Source organism: Podarcis vaucheri (genome assembly GCF_965113315.1).
Source record: "Podarcis vaucheri genome assembly, chromosome: 2".
NCBI classification, from domain to species: domain Eukaryota; kingdom Metazoa; phylum Chordata; class Lepidosauria; order Squamata; family Lacertidae; genus Podarcis; species Podarcis vaucheri.
In genome coordinates, this window is record NC_138760.1 from 78,525,394 (window position 1) to 78,550,205 (window position 24,812).

Consider the following 24,812-nt stretch of genomic DNA (forward strand, 5'->3'; position numbering starts at 1 on the left):
TTCTTATTTATACTGGGAAATGTAAGCATATCCTATACATTCCCAGTGAGCCTTGAGTCCACAGTGGTGGAGAAGCCACACTCAATGCATAGCTTTCTATCTCACTGATATACTGTTTCCTGAAAGGCAATCTGCACTTTATAGAGCTTTTCCCATCCACAAACAGATCCCTCTTCCCACTTTATCAGACATTATTCTAAGTGCAAAAGCAGAAGACAGCTGTGAATATATTGGCAGTACATCAGAAAGTAGCAGTTATAATACACAGCCCAAGAATCACAAATATCTAGATATCTGATGAGTCATTTAGGGAAAGACTGGGGAGGAGGGAAGACAAGAATCTTAATTTGAAAGATTTTGAACACTGAACAGTGCAAGGCACACTATAGTATTTGCTTCTGTGTTCTGCCAATTCATTCACCCTGCAACCCCTGGGCTAAGCAAGTTGCTTTCTAAAAACAGGAAGGGCCAATGACAACAGGATCAATCCATATACTTGACCAATTATTTATTTGGTTACATAGTTTGAATTATAATAATATGCAATTTCATAGATTAGCTTCAAATACAGCTGTAAAAAAAACCTTGGCAAGGGAATGTGAGCTCAAAGGCTGCACACAACAATAATCAACACACACACATATCCACTCACCCCTGAGATCAAAGGATTAATTCCATGCCAAAGCAATGTTTTGTCCAAAGTATTATACAGGTAACAGGTGTCTTTTGTTAATCTGTAAACTCTCTAGTCCAGCAAGTTTTCCAATATCAAATGAAGTATAGTCACAGCTGATGTTCACAGCTGCACGAGAAACCCCAACGTTTGTACAGTACATTTAATACACTGCAATGAGTGGGAGGTGTTTAGGTCCATTTATGTGACCTAATTAGATGAAATTGCAAGCATCCCTATACTAAAGAAGTTATTGTTTTAAGCAATGAAGAAGTTGAATCTTCCTTTCCTAAGAAACAGTTTTGCTTGAAAGCATACTATGGGGCTACTTGTGCAGTTTCCAATGGACTTGCCACTTACCTAAGAGCTGGCAATTATCACCAGGATAGTTACACTGGGAAGAAGAGAAGTCTTACTGAGTGCCTTGAAACAAGGCACAGGGTGAAGAAAACAGACAGTTGGAAACCACTGCCTCAGGGTGCCCTGAGGCAGCTGTTTCCAGTGTTAGAAACTCAGCTATATAATCTAATCACTGAATGGCGCTTTAAACCTAGGTTACAGTTGCCACAACGAAATATTTAGGCACCATTCCCCCCCCCCCCACTGGAGATTATTATTAATTTCGTTTCTATACTGCTTTATATTTTAAAGAACAAATCTCTAAGCAGTTTACAACACATTAAAACATCAAATACAACAATCCAGAATAAAACAAATATAAGTTTCAAGGAAAATACTTCAGATCCTTCTCTAAGTGACTTTTTGCTTTCCCCAGTTGCAAACCTGGCACCCAGAGATCTCCTTGTGGTTGCATTTGGACCCATGTCTGGTGCCTGGCTAATTTCTAACACTGGCTGTTCCCAAAGGCTTCCTTCATCTTTCCCATAAAAGGTAAAGGTAAAGGTACCCCTGACCGTTAGGTCCAGTTGTGGACAACTCTGGGGTTGTGCACTCTTCACGTTCTATAGGCTGAGGGAGCCGGTGTTTGTCTGCAGACAGTTTTTCCGGGTTATGTGGCCAGCATGACTAAGCCACTTCTGGCGAGCAGCACACAGGAACGCCATTTACCTTCCCGCCAGAGCGGTACCTATTTATCTATTTGCACTTTGATGTGCTTTTGAATTGCTAGGTTGGCAGGAGCAGGGACCGAGCAACAGCAGCTCACCCCATCGTGGGGATTCGAACTGCTGACCTTCTGATGGGCAAGCCCTAGGCTCTGTGGTTTAGACCATAGCGCCACCCACGTCCCGCTCGTCTTTCCCATACAGAAAGCCAAAGGAACACAACTTCAACTAAGTGTGCCTCTCTGCGTGTGTTACATATGCAAATGCAAGTATGTACCTACATACACCTGTGTGTGCATGCAAAAGAGAGAATGAATGACTGTTAGCAGCTTTTTTTTAAAAAAAAGTTTTTTTATTAATTTTCTTAATAAACAATCATTACATTGAAAAAGAAAAAACAAAACATCTATATTCACTCTTAATATTAATCCATATTTTGGGATTCATCGATTCCCCTGACTTCCCTTCACTCCCTCCCCTGGTATCTTTGTGTTATTTTCATTTGTGCATGTCTTTATCTCTAATTACTTCCTTATTTAAACATTCTCCATACATTACAAGTGTGTGTTTTTAAAAAAAATCCTGCTAATATATTAACATAGAATCATAGAATCATAAGAGTTGGAAGAGACCACAAGGGCCATCGAGTCCAACCCCCTGCCAAGCAGGAAACACCATCAGAGCACTCCTGACATATGGTTGTCAAGCCTCTGCTTAAAGACCTCCAAAGTAGGAGACTCCACCACACTCCTTGGCAGCAAACTCCACTGTCGAACAGCTCTTACTGTCAGGAAGCTCTTCCTAATGTTTAGGTGGAATCTTCTTTCTTGTAGTTTGGATCCATTGCTCCGTGTCCGCTTCTCTGGAGCAGCAGAAAACAACCTTTCTCCCTCCTCTATGTGACATCCTTTTATATATTTGAACATGGCTATCATATCACCCCTTAACCTCCTCTTCTCCAGGCTAAACATGCCCAGCTCCCTTAGCCGTTCCTCATAAGGCATCGTTTCCAGGCCTTTGACCACTTTGGTTGCCCTCCTCTGGACACGTTCCAGTTTGTCAGTGTCCTTCTTGAACTGTGGTGCCCAGAACTGGACACAGTACTCCAGGTGAGGTCTGACCAGAGCAGAATACAGTGGCACTATTACTTCCCTTGATCTAGATGCTATACTCCTATTGATGCAGCCCAGAATTGCATTGGCTTTTTTAGCTGCTGCGTCACCCTGTTGGCTCAGGTCAAGTTTGTGGTCAACCAAGACTCCTAATCCTTTTAATTTCCTTACATTGCTTTTGTTGTTAGCAGCTTTGCCTTGCCAGCAGCAGAGTGTTTCTGCCCTCCTTCCCAACCTTGGAATAAATACTTATAGTCAATCCTTTTCCTCAACCATAAGGTAAAGGTAAAGGGAACCCTGACCATTAGGTCCAGTCGTGACCGACTCTGGGGTTGTGGCACTCATCTCGCTCTATAGGCCGAGGTAGCTGGTGTTTGTCCACAGACAGCTTCCGGGTCATGTGGCCAGCATGACTAAGCCGCTTCTGGCGAACCAGAGCAGCACACGGAAACGGCTTTTACCTTCCCACTGGAGCGGTACCTATTTATCTACTTGCACATGATGTGTTTTTGAACTCCTAGGTTGGCAGGAGCTGGGACCGAGCAACCATAGCTTACAGCTATTTCCTTTTAGTCCACAATTATCATCATAATCTTTTTCCAAAAAAAACTAAATCCCCAACCACTTTTGGCTTGCAGCTCCCCCCCAAAAAATAAGCAATGGCAAAATGATGGTGTCCTCTGGCCAAAAAAAAAAAGAAGAAGATTATCCACCCCAGTATGCTTCAGCGGGATCCTGGGAGAGCGGCCAACAAGACCTGGATCAAATCTTCACCATGGATTCACTAGGTGATAGTGTACTATATGGATGGGATTACTCAGAGGACACCAATGGAAATTAATGAACATGACTACACTAGGCCCATTAATTTCAGCAGGTCTACTCTTAGTAAAACTTGGTTGATTATCAATATAACTATTGTTCAACCTCAGTTCCTTACTTAGAAAAGAAAGAAAAAACATTTACAGTAATCTACTTTGCAAGATTACTGTGAAGATCCAAAAATAAACAAAGTATTTTGAATATCAGGCCAAACAAGAATAGGTATTTCATCAGTATATTCTGTAATTAATAGCAGCTGATAAGGAAGGAGCAAACTGAGACAGGACCAGATCAGGTCTAGCCCCTGCCCTGCCCCACAATCACACCACCACCACCATTTCACCAATTAAAATCACACATACAAACCTGCTATTTTCCTACTTTGAGGGAAAACGTACCCAATACTACCTATGGTTTCTCTCTGTAGAGCAAATAGCTTCAGGGGACAAGTTGTTAAAAATAGGGGCAAGCATTAACCCCTCTCACCTGCCACAGTAATCCTAATCTGATGCGCTCCTGCCCTCCAGCAGCTATTATTATTAATCATTATATAATTGAATGATTGTCATGTGTTTACATGGGGAAATGTAAAGGCCTGAGCAGTATTATGTTGTGATCAAGTCAAATCTTGCCACCCGCCCATGACACTGTATGACCCAACCACCATGGGCATGGATGGAATGGGAGAGTGGCGAAGATGCATGTCTGATGACCCTTTCCCTATGCAAACCTGACAGGTGTTTAGATGGGGCTATGCAGATAAGGCTTACTGGGAAGTTTTAACAGTTCACATTGAGCTTCATGGAACAAAGAAAGAGGGTTGTGCTTCATGATATAGTTACAAGGGAAGACACATATCCCCACTACAGTAGACCAATGCCAGATCTACCCACTTCCCTGCCCACAACCATTTTGCAACTAGCACAGGTCGAATTGCGACCACGCTGAAATCTCTGGATGCCAGGTTGGTGACTAAACATCTCCATCTGGCTGGCCCCTCCAACTATCTTAAGCAGAAGAGTTTATTTACTGCCTTTATTTCCTACCTTTGTCTCCAAGGAGTGCTTCCCCCTCCCCAGTTAATCCCTACAACAACGCTGTGAGATTGGGACTGGGACAAGGTCACCCAGTGAGCTTCATGACTGAGTGGGGATTTGAACCCTGATCTTCTAGGTACTATTGACACTCTAACCACCGCTACACAACACTATCTTCCTAGAGTATTTCTGCTGTGGTGTGCCTATATAAAATAAGTAGGTAAATAAATCTGGGGCAAATAAAATGATACTTAGAGAAGGATCTGAAATATTATACTTGAAGCTTAAATTTGTTTTAGTCTGCATTGTTTTATTTGATGTTTTAATGTGTTGTAAACAGCTTGGATATTTTTTTTTAAATATAAAACAGTATAGAATGAAAATATTAATAACAGTAACAACTCAGCTGGAGGGGGTGACACCTAGACATACCATACCATTACAGTGGTGACTGTAACCTAGGTTTAAGGTGCCATTTGGCAATTAACTTAAATATCCGAGTTTCTAACACTGCCCACAACACCTGATACTGGATGGCCTGGCTTCTACCAATATAAGAAACCAAATGCAAGGGCTGCAAGGTAGATTTTCACTCCCTCAGAGGTCCCTGTAATATGCAAGCCACTGTCACCCTACCACACACACATTGCCCATAATGTAAATAGTAAATAGTATATTCCAAGAGAGAAGCATCCCAGGTGATCCTTGTATTAGTCAATATCTGGGGCTAATTTCTAAAATTAAAGCTACTACAACTCAAACCAATCTAAAATTTCTTCCCCACTCCAACGTGTATGAAGCAGGGTTGGTAGTAGCTTCCCGTTGGTCTGGGGAAAAGAATTATTCACAGGCACAAAGACACGAACAACTTTGCAGAGCTGAATTCTGGCATCGAAAGCAGTTTCCTAACTCAAACTAAGCCCTACCATTGGTGTCGCAAAGAGAAAGGTGGTTCACATGGGGGGGAAGAGAATAAGCTTCGGGCAGACAAAACCTCCCTCGAGAGTTTATATAAAAGCTGCCACGGCGCCAGCGTCCCTCCCCCACCCTGAGAGGTGACAGCTGGGGGCCAAAGAGGAGGAGGAGAAAAAGCGGGTTGGGAACAAAACAGAAAAGGTATGCTCGCGCTAGCAAGATCAGCAAGGACCAGAAGCCGGGCAAGTAAATGAGGAAGGGAAGCGGGGGCAGAGGAAGAAACTACCTTCTACTTTGCAACACATGTTGGTCTTTGACCCCCCCCCCTAGCATCGCCCTCACCCCTCTTCTCCGCCTCCAGCACTTTCGGGGGGAGGGGGAGGGGAAAAGCCGAAAGATGCAGGGCGATCCGCGTGGAAACGAGAGAAAAGTGAGTTGTTCGCCTACCAGGGCAGCCCTGCGCGCGTTGACTCGGAACTCGGTCGCTCCGCGGCTTACGAAAAACATGCCCACGACCGCAGCCCATGGCATAGGTAGATCGCTACGTATCCCCCATATGGGCACTTCCCCCTCGCACGCGACCCCCTCAAACTCCCTGCCCTTCTTCACACGGGGAGATAAAGCGAGAGCCAGCGCCGTCTCCTCTCCCTTTGCTCCCGGCCCGGGAGGGCAACGCGGAGAAGGGCCCGAGCCGCCTTCCGCCAGCCCGCCCCCCCCCACCTCCCGGTCCTGGGCACCGGCGAGAGGGAGCCAGGAACACATGGGAGCCTCGCTGCCGGGGCTAGGAGGCAGCCTCCGCGCCGTCCGCCCAGGCGGGCTGCCGAGGCGGCCCCCACCCCGGCCTGCGCCTGTCACCGGCCTCGGCTTGCCGGCCTGCCCTTTCCCCCCCTCAGCCCGGCCCCCTGCGCGCCGTACCTGTCCGGCGTCGCTGCTGCCCCTCTCGGCCTCCTCCCGGCCCCCCACGCACCGCGGCCCGGCGGCTGCTATCACTATGGCGGGCACACACTTTGCTCGTCACCGCGCTAGAGCTCCGTCACCCCCCTCCCTCTCCCACGCGCTCATCGGCTCGCTCGCACGCACGCACGCCGGAGAGGGGGGGAACGGCGCGCGCTCTGGCGACAGGGAAATGTAGTCCGGGCTACCTGCGCGTGCGCCGCCGAGTCCAAAGCCCGCTCCCTCCTCTCGCAAGGCACTTTGGGAGTTGCAGTCTACTGTCCCCATAATAGCGCATCTCTGTATCTCCCGCCGATAGGCCGCTCGCTGCGTGTTTGAGGGAGCAGCCGGTGAAGGCGCGCTATTGACAGCTTGCTTGCCCTTACTGCTGTCGAGGAAATAATTTTGAAATAGAAAACGGGAGCTGGAAGAGCAGCTGCTGAAGGAGTTGCCAAGAGTCACCGCAGTTGAACATTTATCAGAAACTAGATGAAAATGTTCAGGCGCTGGGAAACCAAGTGCAACGTTATTCTGCTTTAAAAGTGCTTCTGCCTTAGCGAAGAGATGCGGAGGAAAGAGATGGGCACTGGCTCCACAGCTGCTGTAACGCTTACCTGAATGCATCAGAGTGGTACCTCAGGTTAAGTACTTAATTCGTTCCGGAGGTCCGTTCTTAACCTGAAACTGTTCTTAACCTGAAGCACCACTTTAACTAATGGGGCCTCCTACTGCTGCCGTGCCACCGGAGCCCGATTTCTGTTCTCATCCTGAAGCAAAGTTCTTAACCTGAAGCACTATTTCTGGGTTAGCGGAGTCTGTAACCTGAAAGCGTATGTAACCTGAGATACCACTGTAAATCCAAGGCCAACCTACCATGTGCTAAATGACGGATGGGCAGAAGGTAGATTGGGATCTACTGGTAGCTCTCTGGCTGATTTGCAATAGGATGTTTAAGGTTAGCAATGACAAAATTGTGTTTTTCCTCCTAAATCGTTGCTGAAATGAAGAGGGTTAACCAGGGTTTCTGAACTAAATACTGTAATGTACAAAGCAGACATTGGGAAGCTAGTGGCCATTTCCTAAATATGTTTACTTGAAGGTCCCATTGTGGTCTTATGGGACTTAAAGGTAAAGGGACCCCTGACCATTAGGTCCAGTCATGACCGACTCTGGGGTTGCGGCGCTCATCTCACTTTACTGGCCAAGGGAGCCGGTCATGTGGCCAGCATGACTAAGCTGCTTCTGGCGAACCAGAGCAGCGCACGGAAATGCCGTTTACCTTCCCGCCGGAGCGGTACCTATTCATCTACTTTCACTTTGACGTGCTTTCGGACTGCTAGTTTGGCAGGAGCAGAGACCGAGCAACGGGAGCTCACCCCATTGCGGGGATTCGAACTACCTACCTTCTGATCGGCAAGTCCAAGGTTCTGTGGTTTAACCCATGGCGCTACCCGCGTCCCCCTTATGGGACTTACACACTAGTAAATGTGTTTTGCGTTGTTTCCCAACTGTACAACTTTTTAAACCTAGGATTCTAGTTTACATTCATTCATAGTGATAAGACCTGTGTTATGAGAAGACGTGCACTCAAATTCTCTTTTTTGTAATTTCCAATGCAGGTTCTAACATGGAGAAAAGCAGTTGTTCCAAATAATAGCCCAATCCTATATGGATTTAGGTATACCTGATTCCATTGAAATTAATAGGTTTACAGTGCAATCCTGCGTCTCATATATCCTATATCCATAAGTATATACAAAAATGCAGCTTTAAGTGCTGGTAACATTGCAGAGAAATAGGAAATAAGAATACAGTATAGTATATACCTATGGCTGTTCCCTTTCAAAATATGAATACACTTTTGCACAGAATACTGCTTTGCATTCAGAACTTCACAAGTGCTCTTCCAAGAACCATACAAATTAAAATTAGGACCCATTTGTTTTTCTGGACATTTCAAACATCATAGTATTGGTGTTGCCATTGTAAGATAGTGCTCAACGTGGCTGACAGTACATAAAGAAGAACAAAATCCTTCAGGAATAAACACCAATACATATCAATAATGCAATCACAATATTAACCATTTGGTTAATAAGCTACATTGTGAGTCAGCCAAACCTGACCATCGCCATCAAATTAAATTGTTGTGTCCATATTTGCAACCTTTTTTTCTTTTTTGTAATTTAGTGTTTTATTGATTTTTCAGAGTCAATAATACAGAAACATTAAATAAAACTCTCTCTCTACAAATAAATAACAATTACATTCACCCTCTCCAGTGCCTCACTTTTATTTTCATTCACAGCATCAAATTAAATATATAGAAAGCAATTTCCTCTGAGATAATTAATACAAATAGTAAGACCCGTTGAACTCTCTTGTTGCTCAACAAAATCCACAGCATTTCACTGTATGTTATTCTGTCTAAGATTGCAGTCCTAACCCCACTTATGTGGGTGTAAACCCCATTGAATTAAATATGACTTACCTCTGAGTAGACATGGTTAGGTTTGCATAGTATGTAATCCTTATAAACAAAATTACAGCTGCTATCTGAACCACTTCTCTCTCCCTACAGAGAGTTACAGAGTTCAGTGGGACCTATTCTCAAGTAAGTGCACATAGAACGAGACAGCAATCCATGACATAGATTTCATTGAACTGGACTTTTAAGTGGCTATAAGTATTATTTGTTCCAGGTTTGTTTGACTAGAATTAACTTCCTGAGAGAGGTTAGATATTATTTTTAATGCATGAAATATTTATTGCACACTTGTATGATAACCAGTATACTAATTTGGGTCTATGTATGTGGCGCTGTGGGTAAAAGCCTCAGCGCCTAGGGCTTGCCGATCGAAAGGTCGGCGGTTCAAATCCCCGCGGCGGGGTGCGCTCCCGCTGCTCGGTCCCAGCGCCTGCCAACCTAGCAGTTCGAAAGCACCCCCGGGTGCAAGTAGATAAATAGGTACCGCTTACCAGCGGGAAGGTAAACGGCGTTCTGTGTGCTGCGCTGGCTCGCCAGATGCAGCTTTGTCACGCTGGCCACGTGACCTGGAAGTGTCTCCGGACAGCGCTGGCCCCCGGCCTCTTGAGTGAGATGGGCGCACAAACCCCAGAGTCTGTCAAGACTGGCCCGTTCGGGCAGGGGTACCTTTACCTTTACCTTTATGTAGCAAACCTATGGGACAGGGATTATATCACTTCATTCTGTACTTCCTTTAGTAGAGATGAGCTAAAGTTTGGAATCAGAATCTGCCATCAACATCTGACTTTTGGTTAAATGACTGAGGGAAGTTAATGCAACATTTTTCATTTCTGTAGAAACCATCAGACTCTGTCAAATGTAAACTGCTATTGCATGCAACCTGTCAGATGTTGAATACTATATGTCAGATACAGAATTATCATTATTATTGTATTCTCTACGTTTATGTATAAAAATAGCATATTACAACAAACCAATTTAAAATACTACCCCTAAAATGCAAACTAAACTAATAGAATAGATACAGCAGTTAAAAACAGTAGCATAATCTGTTCTAGAATTCAATTCATAAGAAGCCCCATCTTTGCTGTTCCCCTAAAATCACCCAGATATAGTGGGCACAGGGAGTCATTCCATGTGCAAAGGCACTCTTGTATACAACTAAGGCCAGGTCTAAGGCCAGGCCCAGTGCATCCCCAAGCTGTGACCCTGCATTTTCAGAAGGAATGCAACCCCTCCCAACACCAGTCATCCAAACTGGAATACTTCCTGCTGCCAGAAGGAACCCCTATACTGCTTGGATTGTTTCAGCTTGTTAGGTCTCATCTGACCTGGTCTAGGGCAGCCTACACACCATACAATTTAGGCACATTTAAAAGCACATGACTTCTAGTAAAGAATCCTAAGAATTATAGTTTGTTAACAGTAGTGGGAATTGTAATTCCATGAGATGTAAACTACAGTTCCCGGTAGTATTTGGGTGAAGAAGCCATGTGTTTTAGATGTAAAGTGTGTACTTAGTCTACACCCTTCTTGGGATAAGTGTTATGAGCATACCAGGCTGGTAGCCAGATTGAAGTAGGTAATAAATTCAGTTTTCTGCAGGAAAACCTGGAGCCGAGATGCCATCACCCACTGCAACACCTTACCTAAGAAAAGATCAAGACTGAGCAGAAAATTAGACCAGAAACAATAGGAGAGAATGAAGTATGAGTGAAAGAATCAAAGAGATGAGTGCAAAATGGGAAGAAGCACAAAATTTTCTGTTTTGGAAAAAATCACTACAACAGAACATGGACGAAGAATCCAAAATAAAGCAAAAACAAAAGTATAAAGGTCAAACACTGGACAAGAGGTGCAATCAGATTAACAGGTGTCAAGTTAAATAGATATTATCAAAGGAGTTATCAAAAGAGGAAGATTAAATTATTTTGGGAAAGAGAGCATGCAAATATTTGTCTCCCAAATCAGAAATCTCTATAGACACTCCCACTGTTCTAAATGGTCATACAGATTGTACATTTTCTGAGATGCAGTAGAGTACTTTTTCTAGTTGCACAATTTCCAGCATCACTGGCCTGAGAAGAGACTCCTGCCTAAAATTCTCAAGAGTCACTGCTCGTCAGTGTAGACAGTACTGAGCTAAATTAACCAATGGTCTGACTTAGTATAAGGCAGCTTCCTGTATTCCTAGGGCTTTTCTACACCTTTCAAAGATGCCCAGGGATTTCAAGTTTATGCCTAAAAATGTAAGGTGTGTTGGTCCATCAAACAGGCATTTGAAAACACATAATATAGGTGCACTTGTCAGATAAATACCTAAGTTTCACTATGACTCCTTATTGAGAGTACACCCAGTAGCAAACATATTTCCCATAAGGTTTCTAGTTTGCAGAAGGCTGTATTTCACAGAACACTTTATATTTACCTTTAGAGAAAAACCTGTTGATTAACGCTGATGAAGCTGGTTCAGCATTAAGAGAAGATGGCAACTCGTTTTCTTCTGGTGGCAGATGACTTTGTTTCATTTGGTTTTTCTTCTGTTACAACCACCTTGCCTTCTTCAAACATGTGTTTTATCACCAGATTCCATTCTGATGTCACAAAGCAGCCAGATATTCTCTTGTAAGCATGTTTCTTTCTTTGGTTTTCACAAGAAACCTTTGAAAATCAAAATACTGCAGGATAGGTTGTATGTATCCCGATAGACACATTGGTGCACAATGAATTTTTAAACGATTATGCTGGATATGCAATTTATTTATTTTTTGTAAACTTTGGGCACTGAAGTGTTCCAGGTGGATTTCCCCACTAATGCCACACATGCATTTAACAACGAAGGAAAGGAGGAAGAGAACAGGAGAATATCCCAGTGGGTGCATATCATAAAGGCCTGTATTCAGAGCACACTTTTGCTAGCTGTTCTTTTGTGATACAGATTCATGAATATCAAAGGATGGAGAGGTTTGTCCTGAACTCAAAGCCAATTGGTAAAATGTCTTTCTTTCTTTCTTTCTTTTTGTGTTGAGCCTACAAAACAGGAAACCGATTCTGCCACATGCTCTACTATTCTTAAATGGCATTCCCCTGAAAACAAAGAGCAAGAAAAGGTCAAATAAACTTCAGATTTGCTGGACAGTATATTTCACCCTGAAAGACTCATCCAGCATAGGCATTAGGTTTGTCCTGTCCCATACCTTGTGCTACAAACAAGCTGAGGTAATTTGTTCAGGCGCACAAATATAATATATGCTGTGGAGATGTGACTCAGCCAAGGATCCTGTATTCAGTAGGCATGTGGAAGCCAAGACAAAGCCTTTTGCTTAAGACAAACATTGCAGAGAATGAAGGGTCCCATGAGGTTAGATTCAGGTAGGTAGCCATGTTGGTCTGATGCAGTCGAAATAAAAAATAATTAAAAAGTCCAGTAGCACCTTAGAGACCAACTAAGTTTGTTCTGGGTATAAGCTTTTGTGTGTATCTGAAGAAGTGTGCATGCACACGAAAGCTTATACCCAGAACAAACTTAGTTGGTCTCTAAGGTGCTACTGGACTATTTTTTTTAATTTTAGTCCCATGAGATGTGAGCTGACAATAAGGCCAGAACACAACTCATGTGACTATAAGCTCAAAGCAAAGTTTGACCCAGAAGAATAGTCAACTTATGCACCAGGTCTCACCAATCCTTTTGGGCCTATGAGCACAAATACTAAGGTTACAGTGCTAAGTTTAACTAATCACACTGAATACAACAGGTTTTAGGGGTAACCCACAAGACACTGATCTACTATGATGGACAATGTAACTGTCCCAAAGTGGATTTCTACAGCAGAAGGGAAATGGCCAGATAGGTTTATCATCAAAGAACCAAGGAGAGCTTAAACTGAAATGTACCAATGCTTACCTTATGCAACATCTTTATTGTGAATATGGCTATTGTCCATAGAATGAGGTTTCTCCCAGTGCAGGCAGCATTCCTTATGTTTGTTTTAAAATACAAGGTTCCAAGTTATTTTTTTCTGTAACTTGTTTTAGCAGTTCTGCAATATACTGTAGTAACACTTTCCCCTGATACGTCATATGCCAATTTGACCCACAGGTTAACTATAAAATACACCATTAAAACTTCCTTTTATTACTTTGCAGATTGTTGGTTTTGAATCTGCCTTATGCTCTTGATTAATGCAAAGGTTAAACGAAGGAAAAGAACTCAATTTGTCTTTCCAGTGCTATTCATTTATTATCTGCCATGCCTGCTCTTCTTGATGTCCCTTCTGAATTAAATAGTTTGCATCTTTTCAGCCTCTTAGCATATAAAAATGACCTAAGACTTTCATTCATTTTTCTATTCTCTAGATGTTTTCTATTTCTATTACGTTCTCTTGAGGAGCTTGGATGAGAGAACTTGAGCATGTCCGGGTAGGTTTAAAACTGATTTACAGAACAGTTATTCCTCTTATTTATAGGACTGCCATAGTTTGCAGTGCTTGCTTCTATGCTAGAGGCTTTCAACAATCACTCTAGTTCTTTGTCTGCACTGGTTCATTAAGAACCCTGCTAGATTCTTGGAAAATATCATCTTGTTTATTTAATGCAATAAGAAGAGCCTGCTGGATCAGGCCCGTAGCCCACCAAGTCCAACATCCTGTTCTCACAGTGAACGACCAGATGCCCATGAGAAGCCCACAAGCAGGATCTGAGCGCAATGTCTACCCCATTTTAAAACCATGCTTGCCCCCAACCCTTGTGCTTAAAACTAACTAGACCATAGATCTCATTCTCGTTGCTGTGCACAGCTGGCTTTTACATCGAATGCATGGTGCCACCTACTTGAACTGTTCTCAGTTTCATCCCACATTCCTCTCTTTGCCACTTCATTTCCACAACAACATGGGAAGATCCTGCCAATTTAGGCCCATGACCCATCTACGACAGCATCCTGTTCTCAAAGTGGCTAAACAAAAACCATTAAGCAGGACCTAACCGATCAGAAGGTCGGCGGTTCGAATCCCCGCGACGGGGTGAGGTCCCATTGCTTGGTCCAAGCTCCTGCCAACCTAGCAGTTCGGAAGCATGTCAAAGTGCAAGTAGATAAATAGGTGCCGCTCCAGCGGGAAGGTAAACGGCATTTCCGTGCGCTGCTCTGGTTCGCCAGAAGTGGCTTGGTCATGCTGGCCACATGACCCGGAAGCTGTACGCCGGCTCCCTCGTCCAATAAAGCGAGATGAGTGCCACAACTCCAGAGTCAGCCATGACTGGACCTAATGGTCAGGGGTCCCCACTACCTTTAAGTATAACAACACTCTCCTTGCATGTGATTCCCAGCAACTGGCATTCAGAGGTTTTACGGCCTCTGACACTCATAGAACGTAGCCGTCATGGTGAGTAGGCATTGATAACCTCCATGAATTTGTCTAATCCTCTTTCAAAGCAATTCAAGTTGGTGGCTATCACTACCTCTCGTGGGAGCAAATTCCATAGTTTAACAATGTGCTGTGTGTTAAGTTCTTCATTTTGTCCAATTTAAGGAAACTGGGATGCAGCAGTCATGCTCCTGTAGATTTATGCCTGCTTTTGGCAAAGTCCTTGGGATTGCAATGAATTTGGGGGGAGGGGGGAGAAACCCTGAGCCTTGACTGCTTACAAACCTTTAAGACATGTGCCCCCTTAAGTAGGTCTAGCCCAGTGTTTCCCAACCGGTGTTCCGTGGCACACTAGTGTGCCGCGAGACGTTGCCTGGTGTGCCGTGGGAGGGAGGCGGGCGAGTCGGGCGGCGAGAGGCGGGGTGGCAACGGCGAGGAGAGGCCGCCCAGCGCGGGGCTCTCGCCGTCTGCCTGTCTGGCTGCCTGCGTGGCGCTGACGTCACGGGGCTGTAACATGCCCCACATAGGCACACGTGGGGCGGCGAGCGAGCGAGCTCCCACATCCCATCGCCGCTCGCTTCGGCCGGCCTACTGGGCTGTCGCAGGCGGAAGGCCTGCGCATGCGCGAGGTTTTCGCGCCTTCGGGATTCCCTTCACGCCTTCCTCCTCCCGGGTCCTTGAGAGCGCGGGAAGCGGCAGCGCGAGACCGGCGTTGAGCCTGGTAGGTATTGCGCTTGCCAAGGCAGTCATTTGGGAAATGAAAACTTGCAAAGCAAGCAACCAGTTCAATCTGAAGTACGTGTATGCTTAATATCCTGTATCTGAAACCTGTTCTGCCCCCTCCCCCACACTTGGTGCCATTTTCATCTACACATGCAGCAGAGTAAGTTGACCCAGAATAGTACCAATTCAGATGGCAGATGGGAGAATGACAGTGCTGAATGCTTTCCCATGTAGAACAGTCCCTGCAAATAAAAACCTAGCATATTTGGAAGAGGGATGCTAGCCTAACCATTACCTTCTATGCTGTTACTATTTATTTATTTATTTTTTACATAAGTAAAAAGTGACCTTTCCCCATCTGGCATTGTGGTGTGCCTCGAGATTTTTTACATGAAACAAGTGTGCCTTTGCCCAAAAAAGGTTGGGAAACACTGGTCTAGCCTATAGTTTGAGATAAAGCTGTTTTAATAGGCAATACCTGGAACCTGCCTACAAGGAATTACAACAGGGGGGCGCTATTGGGTTGTTATTTTTATTATTATGTATTTTGAGGTTTTATATCTTGATTTTATTCTGTGAACCGCCCTGAGACCCCCAGGTATAGGGCGGTATAATAATAATAATAATAATAATAATAATAATAATAATAAAATAATTAATAAATATTTTGTGGTGTAGGGGAGTTGCAGATAAGTATTTATATTATGTATTTGTAATATAGGAATCTGCTTTATATTGAGCTAGACCATTGGTCCATCTAGCTCAGTACTGTCTGCACTGCACTGACTGGCTAAGGCTCTTCAAAATTTCAGACTGGGTTCTCTTCTAGCCCTACCCATAATTGTTTTAATGGGACTTGAGTGTGTATAACTACACACAGTTATTCCAGCAGTGCAATCCCCACTCATTTAAATGGGGCTTTGCATAAGAAACCTTCTAAATGGATTGTATACCCTTCATATTTTAGCTGTTTCACAGTGCATTCTTTACTTTATGTACTTAAAACTCAGCCCCATTGAGTCCCAGCTAAGTATGGACAGGACTGTCGCCCCACGGCATATATTTTCAATTAAATGTTGATTATATTAGCCTTTGGCAATGGTGAAAAAATGTGGGGTGTAAATAAATACACCTAGAAGCACATAATAAAGCATTAAACTATCAGATTGCTAGAGGTTAAAGAAATCAATGAGTTAAAGTGATGAGTAAAACAATCTTTTATATAAATTATTACTGGTAAGAAATATGAAAATGTACTCATCCACGAGTCACCTGAAACCTCAAAGGCATAATCTAAAAAGAGTTAGCATTGGAAATTGCCCTTGCAAATACTACAAAGCAAATGTAATTAACTTTCTTTCTAAGGTGGAATTGGTTCTATGACTTCTGGAGCACGGTGGATAAATGAAAAGGATGCTCTGCATCTGATGGAACAAATGAATGCACTCATTGATGGAGTCGTCACGGCAGGTTCAGTATATTTTGAATGAAAGCTAAGTGTCCATGGTTAGAAGCAGGACCAGAAACTGAGGCAAGCAAAATGCACAACTGGCGAAGGACCATGGGAAGAGAATATACAATTGCACTGTGTTGCATAGGAAAGTGCCTTGTAGTGAGTCAGACCATTGGTCCATCCAAGTCAGTATCGTCTATAATGACTGGCAGCAGTTTTACAGGGTTTCAGGTAGGGTCTCTCAGAGCACTTTCTGGAGATATTGGGGATTGAACCTGGGTCCTTCTGCATGCCAAGCAGACGTTCTTCCGCTCAACTACAACCCTTCCCTCACAGAGTGATGGGCTTTCCCCAAAAGGCCAAGGGTCAAAGCTTAACTTTGTTGTTGTTGAATAGTTGTTCAGTCATGTCCGACTCTTCGTGACCCCTTGGACCAGAGCACGCCAGGCACTCCTGTCTTCCACTGCTTCCCGCAGTGTGGTCAAACTCAAGTTGGTAGCTTCGAGAACACTGTCCAACCATCTCATCCTCTGTCGTCCCCTTCTCCTTGTGCCCTCCATCTTTCCCAGCATCAGGGTCTTTTCTAGGGAGTCTTCTCTTCTCATGAGGTGGCCAAAGTATTGGAGCCTCAAAGCTTAACTAATAATCAGTACGGTAATTCCAGTTTGCACTTCAGCCAAACCCCCCCAACAACAACTTCTTCTTCTTCTTCTTCTTCTTCTTCTTCTTATTATTATTATTATTATTATTATTAACCCACCCTTCACCCTAAGGTCCCAGGGTGGGTTACAATAATTTTAAACAGTTTTAAAACTTACCATGAAAAAATGAATTGCTTCACCCAGCCAGTTGCAGCCTTTCCTGCTAGCAGGAGAGGAAAGACCCTGGAAGTGAATCTGTGTGAAAGGGCAGCCTGGTTTTTTGCCAACATGTCTATTATTCATACGGAGGAGGACCCCAGCTTACTGTTCAGCATAGCAAGGCCCATCTCTCTCTCCTTCTCCCTCTCTTGCAAGTAGATCTGCTCACAGTTACTGTTCCCCATAACGCCTCTAGAGGGAAGTAAGCACTTCTGTAACAGTGTTCACTATCCTGAGGAGCGGAACATCACCCTAGATATAGCCCTAATGAAGGGTATTGCCAGGATAAAACTCCATAGCTGGGCAATAGCTATACTGTACTTGTACCAGTCAGAACATCACCAAAATGTGGTAAGTTTTCAAATTCTCCAGACTCTTCTTAAGACAAGATGTTGCATCAAGGGTGGAGAACTTCTGACCCACCAGATGTTTCTGAACTAAAATTCCTAATGGCAGATAAGGTTATCAGTAGCTACTAGCCACAATGGATGTATGCTACCTCTTAATTGACGGCAACATGCCTCTGAACACCAGTTGCTGGAAAGCACAACCAGTGACAGTGAGGTTGTGAGAACCAGATACTAGAGAAGAGGGACTTTGGTCTGATCAGGGCTGGACTCCCCATAAAACAGGGTGAAGCACCCACCCCAGTCAGTGGAAGTGCAAGAGGTGGCACTCTGCCCATCCCACCACTGCCAAGAGGGTGGCTGTTCCAAAGCGTGGTGCTGCCACTTGCCTTCCCTGCCCCCTAGCTCTTACCGAGTTCAGTGCAGAATGCCCTGGCTCTTACTGAGTTTGGTGAGAGCCAGGGCATTCCGGGGACAGAAGCTGAGTGGGGGGGAGACAGCAATTCTCCCCTGCCCCTGAGACTGATCCAGCAGGGTTCTTATGATGTTATGACATGGAACTCCAATGATGGCTGTAGGTATGGAATAACAGGCCCTGTCTAGTGGCCCCGTTTCAGTCCCAGGCCTGTCACTGCAGCCCCAGGGGCCATCATTTTACTCCCAGGTCTGAAATTTGACTAACATGGATCATGATGTCAGTCTCTCCAGCTCTCACTCTTTCAAGCTCTGCCACTGCTGCTACTCTGACCCATTCCATACCTTCCCAGGAGCCATTTTTTGCTTTATTTATAGCTTGCATTTATTTCAATGAAGCCCAGTGATGTCAATTGGCATTTGCGGTTCTCACTACAGTGGTACCTCGGGTTACAGATGCTTCTGGTTATAGACATTTGAGGTTACAGACTCCGCTAAGCCAGAAATAATGCCTTGGGTTAAGAACTTTGCTTCAGGATGAGAACAGAAATCGCGCGGTGGCGGCGCAGCGGCAGGCCCCATTAGCTAAAGTGGTACCTCAGGTTAAGAACAGTTTTAGGTTAAGAACGAACCTCCAGAATGAATTAAGTTCTTAACCCGAGGTACCACTGTATTTCCTTTGAGCCTTCAGATAACTTCCAGCATTTCTTGTCAATCATTTTACAGCATCCATACAACTTCTCTGCAGGAGGATACTTCAATGATTATCTTGATATGGAACATGTGATTTAGATTTCCTCTCTTGAATGACACTTTATAGTTTCACATATAGTTATTTGAAATGATTTACAGAAATGAAAATGTGGCTGAATTCTAGCTTGTAAATTACCCCTGACTCTGAACTTGCAATTGTTAAGTGTCAGGGAACTGCCATCGGAGGAACAGGTGGTGGAGGGGCTCAGGGAGGTTGGGAGAGAATCAACAGCTGAAGCAGGAACCAGCAGGGGGAGGAGTGGATCTCTGAGGGAATGCGAGCAGGTGGGAGGGCTCAGAGACACTTCCAGCGAGAACAGTGGGGAGGTATCTGAAGCTCCCATAGGGAGACCCACGCCTCGCCGGAAACTGTCACGCCGTGAGTCCAGAAGACGTGTTTCCGTTAAGGAACTCTTATGCTGGAAACGATTCCGAAAACAACCACTGTCGGAATCTGCAAGTGATTAGAGCAGACATGTCTGAGGAGCTCTGTCACACACAGAGGTTTGTGGGGTTGCACAAACTCTGAGGGACTACGATTTTACGCACAAGCAGCTCATCATCCCATCACAGCATTCCGACAGTCTTTGTAAGCTGTTTGTGCAGGAGAAGGCATCATGAGCGACCCAGTCGGAACCGAAGGAGCAGGGGTTGGAGCTGGTCCAAGCTTGGAAGAAAGGTACCGAGCGTTGGAAATCCAACTGGCGCTGCAGACGGCGAGGCTTGAGGAGAGAAGGGCTCAGGATGCAGACAAGAAGGGGAGAGCCACCCAGTTCACCAGAAAGGTACCAGGATTGGTGCAGAAGTTTGGGGGGGACCCCAAGGACTACCATGCCTTTAGAACAGAGATGCAATATGCCCTCAATGTGCAGTTTGATGAATTCCCTGACGAGGAATCGCGAGTGGCTTTTGTGATTGGGCATCTTGAAAAAGGGGCGAGGGACTGGGTTAGACCCCTGATGGCAACACATAATGACGTCCTAAAGGACACCATGAAGTTCTTTCGTGCAATGGATCTCATGTTTTCCAGCGATATTGAGGAGGGAGTGGTGCGCAGACAGCTAATGGCTTGCAAGCAGGGAAGCCGATCTGTCCGTGAGTACTGGACTGAGTTCACCATGCTGGTTCACAGATTGGGGTGGGACTTATCGGCGGCACCCATTCAGATGCTATTTGAAGAAGGTCTTTCTTCGGCTGTGAAAGACGAACTGTCCCGGAGCCCCAGGGCGGTTTCTATGGATCAGCTGACCAAATCTGCGCTGACCATAGGAGCGCGCCAGGAGGCGAGAGCCTTGGAGAGGCGGGAAGGTAAAGGGGGACGTTGGAAGGAGTTCCGCATTCCAGACATTCCTGAGCCAGCTTTCCCGCCGGCAGAGCCGATGGAAATCGGAACAGCGCGCGCGCGCGCAGTTTCAAAGCCCAGTGAAGGGGGGAGGAAGGAGGGAAAAGGCGCCCGGAAATGCTATCTCTGCCAACAGCCAGGTCACTTTGCCAGAGTCTGCCCCCAGAGGAAGGAATGGCAAGGGATGGTGGGAGCTGTTGAGGGAGGAGTGGAGGAGATATCGGAGCAAGTAAAAGCCAACGCCTGGCTGCCACCGTCGGGGCACAGCAGCCAGGCCAAAGAGCAGTGAAAGTGCCCACGCCAGAACCTCCCAAACCTGCCCTAGTGATAGAAGTGTCACTAGAGTTGCAAAACGGATACCCTCTGAAGATTAAGGCGCTGTTGGACTCAGGCAGCTCCTGCAATTTCATGAGCAAAGAGTTTGCAGCTGAACACCAGATACAGACGATCCCTTTAAGCAACCCCCTACAGGTGACCACGATCGATGGCAGGGAGCTGTTGGGAGGGGAAGTCAGCTTGCAGACTGTCCCAATGATAATGAAGGTGGCAAGGCACACAGAACTGATAGCGTTTAATGTGGCCACCTTGGGAGGGGCTCCCATTATTTTGGGAATGAGCTGGCTGGCGTTACATGATCCACTGGTGGGCTGGCATCAGGGAGTGGTTTCCTTTGGTTCCACACATTGCTTAGAACACTGCAAGGAGGGAAAGGGTTCAGCAGGAGCCCAAGCTACCCTAGCAGGGACAGAAGTAACGGAGAAGGTGAAGGTACCACGACAATACGCAGATCTCAGCGACGTGTTCAGCGAAAGGGAAGCTGACCAACTACCTCCGCATAGACCCTTTGATTGTCAAATCAATTTACTGCCTGGGGCGCAGCTCCCCGCAGGCAAGTTGTATGCCATGTCAGACAGAGAAATGCAGGAGCTAAGAGCGTTCATTGACAAGAACCTGAGGAGGGGTTTCATCAGAGAGTCAAGAGCGGTGGGAGGTAGTCCAGTGTTTTTTGTGGATAAAAAAAACACGGACAAGCCGAGACTTGTGTGTGACTTTCGGGCCTTAAACGCAGTGTCAGAACCATTGGCCTTTCCCATGCCTAGAATAGATGACATTTTGAACAGGGTGCGGAAGGGAAAGATTTTTACCAAGCTGGACCTAAGGGGGGCGTACAATCTGATACGTATAAGGAAAGGGGATGAATGGAAAACCACCATGTTCACCCCTTTGGGGGCATTTGAATATCTCGTTATGCCATTTGGATTACAAGCAGGCTCAGCGTGCTTTCAATCGCTGATGAACCACGTACTAGGGCCTTTGCTTTACAAGAATTGTGTGGCCTTCCTGGATGACGTGTTGGTGTATTCTGAGAATGAGGAGCAGCATGTGAGAGACATCAGAGAAGTGTTGCGCAGGCTGCTAGCCAACCGGCTGTGGGTGAAACTGGAGAAGTGTCAGTTTCATACCAAGGAGGTGGAGTTCCTGGGGTACCGCCTGTCAGACAAGGGATTGGCTATGGATCCCGGCAAGGTCCAGGCAGTGCTGGAATGGAAAACACCCAAAACAAAGAAGGATGTGCAGAGGTTCCTAGGGTTTGGGAACTTTTACCGTAAGTTCATCCGAAACTTTGCCCACCTGACGGCGCCCATAACGGACTGTCTCAGCAGTAAGAAGAAATTTGTTTGGACTGAGGAGGCGGAGCGAGCTTTTGAGGAGCTAAAAAGGGCCTTCGCCTCTGAAGAACAACTTCTGCATGTGGATTTACAAAAAAAGATGAGAGTCGAAACAGACGCATCAGACAGAGCCATAGGGGCGGTGCTTCTTCTGCAGCCAGGGAAGGAGGAGTCAGAGTGGAGACCGTGTGCTTTTTTTTCGCGAAAGCTGAACAAATCCGAGAGGAACTACACGGTGTACGATCGAGAACTTCTTGCTATTCATGAGGCTTTTCGGAGATGGAGGCACCTGCTAATTGGCGCACAACATAAGGTGCAAGTGTGCACTGACCACAAGAACCTAGAGTATTGGAGAACGGCACGAGTGCTCAACCAACGGCAGTTGAGATGGGCCCAGGAGTTCTCCAGATTTAACTTTGAGATTTGTTATGTGCCAGGCCCAGAGAACGTTAGGGCGGACGCTCTCTCACGCAAACCTGAATATTTGGAGGGGGAGGGAGCACCCGAAGAGAGACATGTCATTCCAGAGGACTGCTGGGTGTGTGGGGCGGCATTGGTGGGGCAAAGAGAACTGGTAGAGGGAACGGAGAACGATGAATACGCACAGGACAAACTCAGGGGACTCAGGAGGGAGGGAGATAAACCCGGAGGTTTTGAGGAGAGAAACGGGGCGTTGTACTACAAGGGAGCGTTATATATACCTGAAGGAGAGTTGAGGGGGAAGGTACTCAAGCAGCTGCACGATAGCCCCACAGCGGGGCATTTTGGGCAACACAGAACCATGTGGCTGGTGACCAGGGAATTTTGGTGGCCCAAGGTCAGGGAAGACGTGCGGGAGTATGTGAGGAGTTGTGACCAATGCCAGCGAGCCAAAGGGGAAAGGCGGGCGCCGGCAGGGTTATTAGAACCGCTACCCACACCAGAAAGACCATGGGAAGCAGTGGCCATAGATTTCATGACTGATCTGCCAAGGTCCAGAGGGAAAACAGCCATCATGGTTGTGGTAGACCTGTTAACCAAAATGGCACACTTTATAGCCTGCTCACATGCGGTCACGGCAGAAGAAACAGCTAAATTGTTTGTAGAAAATGTGTTTAGGTTGCATGGCGCCCCCTTGAGGGTGGTTTCAGACCGAGGGAAACAATTTACTTCCAGGTTCTGGAGGAAGCTCATGAGCTTACTGCATGTAGAGGTTAATTTCTCGACTGCCCGGCATCCTGAAACCAATGGGCAGGCGGAAAGAGCCAATGGCATCCTCCAGCAATATTTGAGGTGTTATGTTAATGACAGAGAGAATGATTGGGTGGAGAAGTTGGCATTGGCGGAATTTGCCTACAACAATGCGGAGAACGTGTCCACGGGGATGAGCCCCTTTTTGGCTAATTACGGGTGCCATCCCAGGGCTTTCCCAGGGGGGGGAAGGGGAGAGATGGAGCGTTCCAGCTGCCGAACAGTTCGTAGAAGAAATGGAAGTGATCCATCGCCAGCTCCAACTTAACTTAGACAGGGCCAAGGAGGAATATAAGAGGCAGGCAGACAAACACAGGAGAGAAGGTGAAACCATTAGGGTGGGGGACCAAGTGTGGCTGTCAACCCAAGGGTTACCCTTCAAAGGGGGTTGTAAGAAGTTAAGACCCAAAAGATTGGGCCCATTTGAAATCACACAACAGGTCAATCCAGTGGCTTTCAGACTCCGGTTACCGAACCACATGAAGCTGCACCCAGTTTTCCACAGGTCATTGCTGTCACTGTATAAAGGGGACAGAGAAGGGAGGGTCACTCGGGGACCAGCAATGGAGGAAAGGGAACAAAGCTACCATGTAGCGGAGATCCTCGATTCCAGGTGGAAGGGAGATCAAGTAGAGTATTTGGTAATGTGGGAAGGGGAACCGGAGTCGGAAAACACCTGGGTCAGGGCAGAGGATGTCAATGACGAGGTTTTAATAGAAACTTTTCATCAGAGGTTCCCACGTAAACCTCAGCCTGTAGCGAGGTTCCGGAGGGAATACTTTGCCACCACCGACGAAGAAGAGGAGTTGGAGGGGTTCACAGATTCCGAGGAGGAGGAGGATTCAGCGAGCCAGGACGGCGATCGATGGAGGGAATTGTTCGAGACGTCTGAAGATGAAGAAGATTCTTTTCGGGGTTTTACCTCCTCACCTCCCAGAGGAGAGGAAACGGGAGGGGGTGAGGGGGGCCCTGGAGGGGAGGTGGATGTCAGGGAACTGCCATCGGAGGAACAGGTGGTGGAGGGGCTCAGGGAGGTTGGGAGAGAATCAACAGCTGAAGCAGGAACCAGCAGGGGGAGGAGTGGATCTCTGAGGGAATGCGAGCAGGTGGGAGGGCTCAGAGACACTTCCAGCGAGAACAGTGGGGAGGTATCTGAAGCTCCCATAGGGAGACCCACGCCTCGCCGGAAACTGTCACGCCGTGAGTCCAGAAGACGTGTTTCCGTTAAGGAACTCTTATGCTGGAAACGATTCCGAAAACAACCACTGTCGGAATCTGCAAGTGATTAGAGCAGACATGTTTGAGGAGCTCTGTCACACACAGAGGTTTGTGGAGTTGCACAAACTCTGAGGGACTACGATTTTACGCACAAGCAGCTCATCATCCCATCACATTAAGTACAATTACTTGTTAAGTACAATTACTTGGGAACAATTCACAATGAAATCATTGGAACTTACTTCTGCGTAAACGTGCATAGAACCAGACAGTGATAGCTCAAAATTCACCAGCTGCATTTTCTGGCATTTTTTAAACAGCTTAACAGGGAGATAATTTGTGTTTAATGACCTTCACATCCTCTAATGCCTATAATTGATATTGTCTTGAATACT

The 24,812-nt window shown here is 45.9% G+C and overlaps 2 protein-coding genes across 4 annotated transcripts in view; one reads left to right on the plus strand and one right to left on the minus strand.

Annotated features, from left to right (window-relative positions):
* Positions 1–11,608, minus strand: part of DCAF1 (DDB1 and CUL4 associated factor 1) — a 60,099-nt gene extending 48,491 nt beyond the window's left edge. For 2 of the 3 annotated variants that reach the window (XM_082214472.1, XM_082214470.1), the window contains exon 1: positions 6,539–6,664. The gene's annotated coding sequence lies outside the window, so the exon portion shown is untranslated. Of the gene's footprint in view, positions 1–6,538; positions 6,665–11,472 lie in introns of those variants that run through there. The other variant, XM_082214471.1, reaches the window with a different exon arrangement.
* Positions 11,609–11,731: 123 nt separating this feature from the next.
* Positions 11,732–24,812, plus strand: part of RAD54L2 (RAD54 like 2) — a 79,063-nt gene continuing 65,982 nt past the window's right edge. The window contains exon 1 of the mRNA XM_082214474.1: positions 11,732–12,154. The gene's annotated coding sequence lies outside the window, so the exon portion shown is untranslated. The remainder of the gene's footprint in view (positions 12,155–24,812) is intronic.